Raw genomic sequence first — 12,663 nt, 5'->3', positions numbered from 1 at the left:
CACCTGTCTTCTAAACATCCACATCTTAATTATTTTTGACTCTCCATTGTGCTATTTCTCAACAGTAGGTAGAAGTTTAGCTATAAAGATACTTCTTCACAGTAATACAAATAAAGTGCTTGGGGTTTTGGGTAACCTCTTCTATCCCAGTACAATGAAATCCTCTTTAAATATAGGTGGGTAGAGAGACACTGGTACCAAGGTCAGAAAAATGCTTTTTATGGAAAACAGCCAACTTCTTTCATAGAAAGTTTCTCACACACACTCCACCTTCTACCTCCCAAAATAACTGATGCAAGCAAATGTGAATACGAAATAAGATGATGTGATTCTTTCAAGTCATTTCAGGAAATTGCAAGTCTTTCCGAAATGAAAAATCCTTGCAAAGTCAATCAGCCATTGCTGAGAGGTCAGCAGGGAACTATGCTGTGTCAGCCTATCTGCTCACTGGGGCCAGGAGATGCAATAATGCACTGATAGACCAGATTCAATCACAAGGATCTTCATATTATAACCTCCTTACAATTATTTCAGACTTGCAACATCTTTTCTGAGGCATTTTCTCACTGAAAATTCAGGCTGAACGATTCCACGCGAGTCCCGTCACCTGTTCTATAGATCATAATCTACCGCCCAAAATAATTGCATGTAAATTCTTGTTCCACCTCTTGAGATCAATGGAAAATCTGCTATTGACTTGAAGAAAATAAGAGGAAGCATTAAGTACACCTTCTGTTCTATGGGCACAGCATGTTCAAATTATGCCTACTGGTTTCTAAATGGCAGAAGTTTTCAAACATTGTACATACTAGGAGCCAACTGTAATTTGGTTGAATGGGAATAGGGTCACAATTCGTTTTCTTCAGGCACACAAAGAGCTAAATACTAATTCCACGAAAAAAAGAAATACCTTTCCAAAACAAGAGACAGCAGCAATTAAAAGAATATGGATGCAGAGATGTAAATATATAAGAAAAAGGGAGAGAAGAAAGTGAACTTAAACAATTTTGAATGTAGATAATATTTCTTGGAAAAGCATCTCTGACTCATCACTGAAAATAACCCCAACCATTTATTCATCGCTTACAGAATCACTGAACCATAGGGGTTGGAAGGGACCTCAGGAGATTCCCTAGTCCAACCCCCTACAGCAGATTACACAGGAAAGCATCCCAGTGGGTTTTGATTATGTCCAGAGAAGGAGACTCCACAGCCTCTCTGGGAAGCCTGAAGGTGGCCAAGCTCAGAAACAACGTAAAGAAATTTTTTCCTATGTTTTAATTGAACTTCCTGTGTTCCAGTCTGTGCCCATTGCCTGTTCTGTCACGGGGCACCATTTAAAAGAGCCTGTCCCCATCCACTTGACTCCTGCCCATTAGATATTGATAAGCATTGATAAGATCTCCCCCCCAGTCTTCTCCCAGCTAAGCAGTCCCAGGTCTCTCAGCCTTTCCTCACAGGGAGATGCTCCAGGACTTTCATAATCTTTGGGCCCTCCGCTGGACTTTCTCTAGAAGTTTCCTGTCTTTCTTGTACTGAGGAGCCCAGAAGTGGGCACAGTACTCTAGATGTAGCCTCACCAGTGTAGCAAAGAGGAGGAAGATTGCCTCCCTTGACCTGCTGGCCACACTTCTTTAAATCCTCTGGTAATCTTGGATGGCAAAGGCTCACTCAACAAAGCAAAAGAATTGCTGGAGCAATCCACTGCCTTTTAATCTTTTAATATTCTACAAATAAATATAATCTCAGCTCTGTCTTTGAAGTCTGCAAATAAAGATGACTGTCACCTGCGAAACATTTTTACTCTTATTTGCTTCATATTGTTGCAAGCAAATGGGCAGGTAGTTGCAATAGGTCTGAAACAGAAGGCAGCAATAATGCTGGAGCATGCAGTGCTATACTTGACAGAGAGCATCAGGAGAAATCCAAAGGTGTCCAAATTCTGAAAGAATTAATTGTACCTTCTTGTTATCAACTGAAATTTGGAAATAACACCAAATGTAGAAAATCTAACAAAGGCAAGATAACTCCCACAATTTTACTTCAGTCTAACCAGAAGAAAGATGAAATGAAAAACACTTGAAATATTATAGTTGAGGATGTAGTATAGGGAGAGTGTAAGGAAAGGACAAAGAAAAGGTTAACTACAGGAGTCTGAAGTTGAACTCTCACCAAAATCTTAAAAGCAAGTCAAAGTTTTCCTAACAGGATTCATATCTATACATCTAAGCAGTTTGTTTCTCAGTTCACATGGATTAGTGGCACTTCAAAAAAAAATTTTTATTTATTTATTTTTTATAAGGAGCTAGTCTAGTTCCTACACTTCTACGGAAAGATGGTGACAAGAACAGAGCTTGATTAAAAAAAAAAAAAAAATTACACCCACATGCTAGAAGAGAGGAGTGCCAGTGCTGCCTCCCCTCCACGGGAGCGCATCTTTCAAATAGTCACTTATGAGCTTAGGCCCACCTGAAGGTATAGCCAGGGCTTTAGTGTAGCATGAGAGCACTTCCCTGGAAAGCCTGTATCCCTGGTGAATCAAAAGCTGGAGAAGAGCAGTGCAAGATACTTTTCAGCTGAGGTGAGAGCAGTTAAGTAAGTCTAACACATGGAGTATGACACTGAGTGGGTACAAGGGAGGTCGCTTGAAATTTTGCCTGAGTGCAAGCAATGATACTTAAATTCATTGGAGACATAATTTCATATCTAATTTTAATATTCTTACTGAAGTGATTAATCTAATACCAGAAAGGCTGGTGTCATAGTTAGTTGGGGTTATGGTCTTTGTTGCACAGAAGAAACTCTGGGAAAAAGAAAAAAAAACTGTTCCGTGTGAAAACAGATTAGCAGTGCTGAAATAGGATGCAGAAAGAGTGCAGAAGTATGGCAAAGATGAGCGAAGAAAACTTTCAAATTAAGAAATGATTTGACACTCAGCTTGAATCTGCTACCGCAAATATCTTCCATCCATTTCCCTTGAGAGATTCCACTAGGGAGAGTGTCATTTTTAATTTCTTCAGCCAAATCCCGTTACTCAGCAGTTATCATGTTTTGAGCCCTCCCCAGGAGATGGGGAACAAGCATTTCACACTATTGGTGCAACCCATTTCTGGGCAGACTTGCCAGCCACTGTGGTTTCTGGGATTCATGCCAGCAAGGATAAGTCTGCTTGTCAGTATAAATCCTATGTATATATGGGCCATAAACTCGTGCCAGCTTCCCCCCCCCCCCCCCAATTTGTTTGTTTTTCCCTTCCATTCCAATTCAATGAAGCTCTCCCATTAGGTAGAGTTCTTCCTTTTTACATTGAATTGCCCTTGGAAACCACAAGGGTTTATAAGTTCAGGGAAAGAGGAATTAAAATACAGTGTAGATTTGAACTAGTTTTGCAGACCCTGTGAACTTCTGCAAGAGTTCAGGTCACTAAACAAAAAAAGCCAGACAAAAAACCACTCTAGAAGAATCCCTCAGTCCTTCTCAGAATGCAAAACAGAGTTACATTTTACCTGATCCTAACCTCCCTGGTAAAATTTTTCTTTCTTAAAAGTTTTTAGAGAAGCAGAGTCAGGTTTTTTTTTGCGTGCCAGAAGATGGGTTTTGCACTTGCCACCCACACAGAAGAATCTGTTTGCATATGGTATTTATGCCACTTTTGTATGACATATGTTTGTATGTTTAACTCCCCGAATGGGAAGTCTCAGGCAATGGGTAGGAGGAAGAACAGCAAGCCAAAGCCTTCTGCTTTTTATTTTTTAAAAAAATAAATAAATAAGAAAAGAGTGGAAGAGTTATAAATTTCCATTTTTTTTCATCCTCCCTGAATAAAAGAATAAACAAGGCCAAAGTACAGACAGGAAAGAGGCAGCAGTGAGTAGGAGGACTTTATGTATGCATGCACACTCCCATCTTATGAATAAAAGGCCAGTAACAAGAACACAAGATTTCTTCAAGTCCTAAACGTTAGAGGTATTAACAAGAAGAAAAAGTTCCGAACAAGGTGCCCAGACTAGTGATAGACATATTCACCACTGATCTCAGTGAACTCCTCTGTCTTTCTATAGCCATTTTAATCGCAGTAACTTTAATTTTTAAATCTAATCAATGCTGGGGAAAGATGAATAGGGGAGGACACATAATTCATGGAAAAAATAGGCTGTTCATTATTTTTAAGAAAACACTTTAAAAAAAATAGTTATTTAAGTAGCGCCAAGTAAATGTAACTGTGGTCATTTCATTCCAATTCTTAAAAGAAAATAAGTGTTACTGGAGGTCATTTACATAACGCACCACTCTCTCAGAGCACTTCTGGCCCACAACCCATTTGCATAAACACATACGTACACATTTAATGTTATTACCCTGAATCATACTTCTATCACAAGGAAAGCAGTAAGTAAATGAAAGGTTTGAAAGAAAAATGACTAATATTAACACAGAGCACAGAACTCCAAACTTTACTCCATGGTGCTGCTAGCAAATGGCAATTGCATCCTTGTAGGAAGGAAAGGAAGGGGATTTGGTAACAATTACAAGGCACAAGAATAGACAGGAAACAAGACAATACGATGGACGTTTTCCGTGGCGGGGAACACCATTGCTGGAAGTGGAAATGCAACTGCATTCAGTCTCTTGAGGTCAGAATGCAATAGACTCAGAAAACACATTTGTGAGAGCAAAAAGTCATGTGTTGCAAATTGGTTGTGCTGGGAAAGCTCCCTACCACCTACTGCAAATCATCAGCAAGGTTGTAGGGCAGCAAAGGAGGAAGAGCATTCAAGTTCTTAGTATATACCTATGATAAGAGCACTCACAAAGCAAGTGTTCCCTTCCTCACCACCTGCACCATGATCAGAGAGACATATGATAGGCTAGATCCACAAAAGACCCGTCACTTTGCAACAGCCTAATATTTCAGAAGTATTTAAAAGGGAAAAAAAGCATACAGTAGGGACTGTCTAGGAATCCATATAGAATAAAAGTCACTTCAGCTCTGCTCTTGCTTTCTGCTGTGTTTCATCTAGAATGTTTTTGTTGCTGATCTATGCCACTTCTATCAAGATAGCACGATTCATTGAAGCTAAACAGAACAAACTCTTCCTACCACAGTGCCCAAGGCTGCTTTACGCATAGACTCTGTTTTTGTGGATTGAAGAGGAATTTCAGAGCAAGACCAGGGTACACATCTATGCAGGTCTGGTATTCACATAACGGGAAAAGCTGAGGAAACTGATTCTGAGGAACTGAGATGCTGGGAGGCAGAAGTAATTTCAAGTTGGCAGAAGAGATTATGTCCTTATTATGCGTAAGGATAGGAGGCAGTTGATATATTTGCCTTTAACCAGTGTCAGATCACCTAAGAAAGGTAGTAGTCACAACTCGGTAATGAAGAAGGAATAACTTACCCTTTCCAAGGACCAGCATTCACTGGAAACTTTGATAGGAGGTAATCTCCAAGCCGAGACACTCCTCCTTTGGTTGCCAGCCCTTAGATGAGGTTAGGGCGGGGTGGGGTCTGGGTCCACTCCTTCCGGTTGCACAAGTGAATTGCTTGCACCTGTGCTCCCAGGTCTGGCCATGCCCCTTCAGCAGGTGCTCAATCACTTGTTCGGGCTATGACCTAACAGTTTCCATACAGTATGTCAAGCCAAAGAGGAGGACAAAGAAGTTATCCCTGGTTCGTGACAAAGAGAAAGTTGTGGCAGCCTCGTGGATATCCAGTATTCTTTATAAACATGTTCCATCATTTCTTCCACTGTTCACAGCTTTGCTTTTGAATCTTTCCAAATCCCCCTATCCAGAGATTTTTTTTCCTCTCATTTCTTCTCAGCCTGCAATCCTCCTTTTTTAAAAAAGAAGGAAATAAATAAATCCTATTTCTCAACCTACTTGGAATATCTGTACAGAGTTACAGAGTTTCTTCCATTCCACGTAAGTCTCCTGTCCCACGTTCCCCATTCCCCAAATTCTCCAAAACAGCTGCCCCTTTAAAGGGAAGCCCTCTTATTACTGAATGTTTTTTGAATGGTAAAAAACAATCTTCACAGCATCAACATATTCAGCTTATGGAAGTAGATAAACAAAACTGATAGCCGACACCAGGACAGGAAATTCAAGACAGGTTTGTGCTAGGCCTATTTGCATATTCTGTACGTTCTTCATTTTCAAGTCCCACTAACAATAACCAACCCCCACACAGAGTTGAACAAAGCTATTTCTCCTTAAAATACCAGAATTTCAATATCTTATTTCTGGTCAGAGCCTCAGCTGGACAAGTGTCTGAGACTATTTTCCTTTCTGTCATGTCACCACAGTTAACTAGAGGACTTCTGTGATTTGTCACTCCTGTGTGGGGCTAAAAGAGGAACTAACAGCATGAGGATAGGAGTGGAATTCAGTTGCTGGAATCAAACATGACATGAAATATAAATTGAGTAAAATCATGAATCACCTGTGCACTTTATGTCATTCTACTTGTTTTCATTAGGTTATGACAGAGTTACTCTTTCCTCTGCAGAATTTTTCACATTAGAACTATTCAGTGTAGAATTATGGGTAGAGAAATACTTTACTCAGTAGACCAACTTTTTATTTTGTTCTTCTGCCTCAAATCTATTGCATTAGAAGATGTAAATAATGGAAGTGATGAATATCTAGGCAGCAAGCTGCCTCACGGTCACTCTTTTATCTCTCCATCCGTAAAGACTGTAAAACCACATTACATTTAGCAGGGATACATGTGTGTGCTGAACCTATCTTGGAGTCATCCTCCAAAAGGCACGGACAGCATTGTCCCACCAGGTGAGGGTAAAAGATCTAAGTTGGCTCTGCCACCAGTCTTGTAGAAGGAGGTATGTGCATTCTAATCAATTCATAGAATATTCTGTCTCGCTTCTGCTCATCTAGAAGCAGAAGGTTATGCTGCCTACACTACAACCTCTGTCATTCTTGAGAAAAACACTTCGTACTACAGGTTCTTCACTACAGTCACAAATAAGCAGTGGAAGACTACATTGTTTTGAGTGTTTTGGTCACCAGAGCATCTTCCAGCAAATGGCAGTTCCACATACTGGCTAGCGATGTCTGTGCACCTCAGAACAACAACAAAATTGTTCTATTGTTCCACAGGTCATGGATTGTAGAACAATTTTTCACTATTGTCTTTAAAATCAATCTATTTTCTAGTTTAAATTCAATTTCAATCTATTCAATTAGATATATGTTTTTCTATCCATCTTTTGCAAGACTGAGGTTATGCCATTATCATTCGTAGATTTGCATGCTCTCCATTTGCAAGTGAGCATTTGAAATGAGTGGGAGGTATGTTAGGTGGGGCGAGGACAATATCTTTCTTTCTATTCCAGAGCTTGCCAACAGAAGCATATGTAGGCTGGGCAGCTTCCAAAAGTCTTTCAAGCATATGGAACACCAGTTTACAGTGTGCTTAGACCTCCCGCTCGATTTGTTATGTTGGCAGAGCTCCCACCACAAGCACCTCATTTCACAGTCAGAATTCTTTCTACCATTCCGGCTACTAGTCAAAGCAGCCATAACTTGCATGCAACATCACAAACATTTTTGTTCCATGATTAATGATGTAGGGATTTGTATACATCCAAGTTGAAATTACAAAGTATCGTGGGGAAGTGCTGGTGCTATTTTTTATTTTACGATGGCGCTGACAGCATTAACTTCAACTTCGCAAGCATAAATAAATCCAAGAGGCACAAACGTGGATGAAACTCACTTCAGACAGGTGCTGGAACTGTGGAAGTGAACTGCAGCCTGATCCATTTCAAAACTTTTAATAAGTGAAGCTAAATGGTTTGCAGTGACACCAAGACTGGAAAAGGACAAGACACAATTGGCAGATTGGTACATTCTCCAATCTGTCCGTAACTGCCATCCAGCATTTAATCTGGAGACAGTATATCACACGTACTCAGGTGACCTTGAAGTCACTCAGCAGTGGACAGGAATGAGCTAATGCTAGACCACGACATGGGGGCAGGCACTCATACCTGAATCCTATTTTTCTGATTGTCTTTTGTCTCTATGACCGTTCACTCTTTTGACAGCTCTGAGAATGTAGTGCTGAAAAATATCACTCCAGGGCTGAATTTCATCCCATAATTTCACCTCTGCACAGTGAAGTCCCTATTTGCAGATACTGCAAATTAGCATTTCTGCGTGAAATCAGACAGACAGTGTTGATGTACTCCAAATGAGAAATCACAGTGATCTTCCTCACCTAGTTCATGTACTGAAGAGTAGCACATTAGATTTAAAGAAAGAATATATTTAAAGAGTCAATTTCACTTACGTTTTTTTCCTATGACTTCTTCATATTATAGCTCAGAAAGAGCATCAGCTCACTATATGCTGGACTGATACTGCTATTACAGACTCTTGTGTTAGAGAAGGCATCCTGAAGTCTGTTTTTTTGAAAGGCTGAAACAGTTTTCAAAGCTAAAGTTACAGCAAATTTTTTAAGAGTAGGAAATGCTGAAGAAAAGCAACTTATTACTTCCCCTAGTCTCAAGATTATGCCCTTTTTTGTTTTCAAGGACTGTGGGTATTTTTGTTATTGGTTCCTATTTTCCTATAGCCCCTGATTTCACACGCTTTTCCCACTACCTCCTATATTTTGCCCCCTTCTGGTGATCCAAGCATAGCAGGTCCAACCCCATACCCTTTTTTCTTTGAACTATTCCAATGTAGAAGATGCAAATGGCAAAGGTTAGTTTCCTTCAGTCACTCCAGAAAACACATCAGACTGCTTTGGTCTTGGATCTCATGGCCATTAAAAGCTGTTTGGAGAAAATGAATTCACAAGAAAGTAATTTAGATTGAAATAACCTGGTTAATTTGTATGGATAACACTGCAGCATATCCTTTATTTACTTTTGACCCAGTTTAGTTTCACTGCTATCGTGTGGCTCAGACTTCTTGTGAAAGATTCTACATTTTACTACTGTCTATATCCTTCCTTTAACTATGATGAAATCCTGAGACTGCAAATGTTCAACTTTGCCTTCTATTACATTCTTTGTCACTATTTTTTTTAATAAATACAAAGATCAAAGTACAGAAGGTTTCAGAAGTTTAGGAATAAAATAGCATTTTGCACTTGCAGAGCTCTGCTCCTTAGAGGTTTACAAGATCTTTCAAAAACATTAATGAATTAAGGCTTATTATAATACTGTGAGTGCTGAAGTGTGATCCAGTCCTTCAGTTAGGAGATAACAGCTTGGAGAAATAGCTTACTATATTTTGCTGTCTCTTTGGGCAAACCATTTAGTACCAGGCCCATAAAGATGTGGAGCCAATTAATTCCCCATTGAAACACGTGGTAAGTTAGACACTAAAATAGAAGCCCAGAGTTTAAAGACCTCTGTGGATCTCAGCCAGTTCATGTTTAAAATGAAAAAAAATCAAAAGTTGTGGATATCAGGAACATAAATACATGAATAAATGAATAAGAGACATTCACAACTCAATGCACACAAAGAATTAGAATTGTTAAGTTGGAAGGGAATTTAAGGGCCATCAAGCCCAACTCCTCTGCAACAAACAGAGACATCTAAAGCTCCATCAGGAACTCAGAGCCTGGTACAGCTTGATCTTGAATATCTCCAGGAACAAGGCATCCACCACATCTTTGGGCAACCTCTGCCAGTGCCTAATCAGCCTTTTTTTCTTATATCCAATCTAAATCTCCCCTCTTTTAGTTTGAAACTATTTCCCCTTGTCCCGTCACAGCAGACCCCACTAAAGAATCTGTCCCCTTCCTTCTTTTAGCTCCCCTTTAGATACTGAGATGCTGCTCTCAGGTCTCCCAGAGCCCTCTCTAATCCAGGCTGATCAGCCCCAGCTCCCTCAGCCTGTCTTCGCAGGGGAGGTGTTCCATCCCTTGGATTGTTTTTGTGGCCCTCCTGTGGACATGGTCCAACAGTACTATGTCTATCGTGTACTGAGGACTCCGCATCTGGACACAGTACTACAGGTGAGGTCTCACCAGTGCAGAATAGAGGAGCAGGATCACCTCCATTGACCTGCAACGAAAAAAATCTGTGTGTACACAGATTAGATTTCTTGAACTCGTAAATACAGTCTGTTCTGAACAGATTATTCAGCACCAGAGCTAACCTGGGAGTCAATATCTGAAGAACGGTCCCACTGAAGTGTCTATATTTTATCTAATACACCATCTTACCCTTCAGCTGCAAGCAGACCTGAGCGAGAATAAGCTCCTAATTAAGTTCAAACTTCTTTTGATTTTTTTAAAACTATCACCTTATAATTGCTGTAATGTTCCCTAGCCCCTGCCATTTTGCACTCTCATGGTACTTCTCAAGTGATCAAAGGCACAAAGCTAAGTACACCCTCTGGGGAAAAGAATGTGTTTCTCAGCTTACCACACCACACCTTTTAGTCTCCCGTTGTCTTTTATTATTAAAATCAGCCATTAGAACAGCCTGTGCTGCTCTGAACATCACCTCACACAGTCTTACGTGATTTATTTTTTTAACTGTTCAATAAAAAAATGAGAGTAAAAATTTACTTATTAAAAAAAAATATTGCAAATCCCATCTTCCAAGCACATACTTGTATGGATACAAGCATTTTCACCTCCTTCTAAGCCATGACTGAATCATTTTCCTGCAGCTTCATAAATGGCATAAATTGCATGCCGTGTGCATAAGTGCATGTGTACACGTGTGTGCTGTGTTGACACAAAAACAAAAAATGGAAAGCAGAAACATGCAGTGACAATGTGATGCTTTTCAATGTCAACATACTATACAAGATGGTCACTGGACCAGTCCTTGTCATTTTAGTACTCTGCAAAGGGACACTGACAAATAATAACATCAGGATGAACCTCCCCCGTTCCCCCTTCTCTCTGCAGTTAATTCACACACAGATGTCTGTCCAACTCAAGACCCGTGAAGCTGTTGAGCTAAAGCAAGGGCTCTGTTCTCAATGTGCACAAATCAATATACTTTCATCCATTTTAAGTGAGATGTACACACCTGTCCAAAGAGTACAAACTGAACATGTCTCTCCTACAGTTTAACCAATAAGCCCCGGCTGAAATCTAACCTAATTGGGCTTACACGTTATTTTTACAGTTTAGCCTCAGCTTGATATTTCATTCTGGAAGGAGAGAAACTTATAGAATGATATTACAGAAATCTCCCACACAGCAGCAAATATATTTGGACAGGCAATGGAGGAAGTCTATCAAAGAAGGTAGGCAAAAAACCTCAACAAAACAAAGGCCCCAGAACAACAACAACAAAAACAAACACATACACACTTTCAAGAAGTCCCACATCATCACCATTCTTTGCAAGTTAGGAAATACTCACTGTAGTCATCATCTTATATAGGCACTAACGCTTTGAAAATTCTGAGCTGTGGAAGTTAGGCAAATATACTGCTCATATTCCATAAAAACAGAGCCCAAGGAGGTTAGTTTTGAAACATTATTTTCTCCTCTGTAAACTGAGGAATAGCTGAGCAACAGACTATTGTATAACATCCTAACACTTAGCAAAGGTTCATGATAAAACTGAAAAGATTAGTATTTCATGTATGGTTCCAGTATATCTTCATTTGTCAAACTGATCACAAAAATCAATAAATCAGAAAAGCTAGTAGGATCCCTGTAAATATAAACTAAAAGCTGTAGCCCCTTTGACCCCAGGCACTTTGCATTACCAGAATTCCTAACAATAAATACAGGGTGTGACAGCATTAGCGAGCTTTGTAGCTTCCCCATGGATACTGTCATGGCAATACATAAGATGAAGACATTATTCAGCATCTGAGTAAAGAATTATTAGCTCAAAGGAAAGGCAAGAGAAAAATTAGACCAAAATGCTCTTAAGCAGGATTAGGTAAGGGAGAGAACCCGGGGCACTTCGCAATCATAGGCTGGTCGCCTTCATTAATCACAAGAGCAGATACACACAGCAGAAGATGAATTGTTCATGAAACCAAGGTTTGGCCGAAGTTTTAAATAATACATAACTATAGCCCACTCAATACCAAACCAGCATAAGATAAGTATGATTCTATAGGCTATCTGTGAAAAGATAAAAGAAAATGATGTCCCACTGGAGACCTGAAAATTAACGAGGCTGTGACTATTCCCATGGCTGAGAGGGTTGGGTTTTCTTTTTTTTTTTTTTTCTTTTTCTTTTTTTTTTTTTTTGCAAGATGGATTGCAAGTGTTCTCGAGCAAAACGTACAGCCAGTTTTATGCTCCACAGACTTATATGCTTGGTATGAGATGTAAAGAGATAAGCCAGGTTGCAGCCATGAGACTGATCAAAATAGGACAACGTATTTTAACACTTGTGCGCATTTGCACTGCATTATAAATCTACGCAGTATTTCACTGCAGGTCTTTACTGCTGGTTTCTCTTATATTTCTGGTGTGATTCATTAAAAAAACAATAAACTAGCCCCCCAAAAAATCAACAAAACCCAAAACATAAAAGCAATTTTCTTTAGTCTGTGTTGTTTCACAGTAGCTTACAACTACTGTTACTTTTCTACCAATTTTCCCTTTTCCATTCTGTCACTGTGCCCCCTTCCTTTTGTTTATGTAGTACTTTCAGTTAAACTACCATCACCTGAGCTTCTTGTTCTTCA

The 12,663-nt window shown here is 39.6% G+C and overlaps 1 long non-coding RNA gene across 1 annotated transcript in view; it reads right to left on the bottom strand.

The window, feature by feature from the left end:
• LOC110403710 overlaps window positions 1–5,801 on the bottom strand; it is a 30,107-nt gene extending 24,306 nt beyond the window's left edge. Inside the window, exon 1 of the long non-coding RNA XR_002441804.1 lies at window positions 5,403–5,801. This is a non-coding gene — a long non-coding RNA (uncharacterized LOC110403710). The remainder of the gene's footprint in view (window positions 1–5,402) is intronic.

Source organism: Numida meleagris, chromosome 9 (genome assembly GCF_002078875.1).
Source record: "Numida meleagris isolate 19003 breed g44 Domestic line chromosome 9, NumMel1.0, whole genome shotgun sequence".
NCBI classification, from domain to species: Eukaryota; Metazoa; Chordata; class Aves; order Galliformes; family Numididae; genus Numida; species Numida meleagris.
The sequence above is the reverse complement of the archived record's forward strand: the minus strand, read 5'-3'. Positions and strand labels throughout refer to the sequence as shown.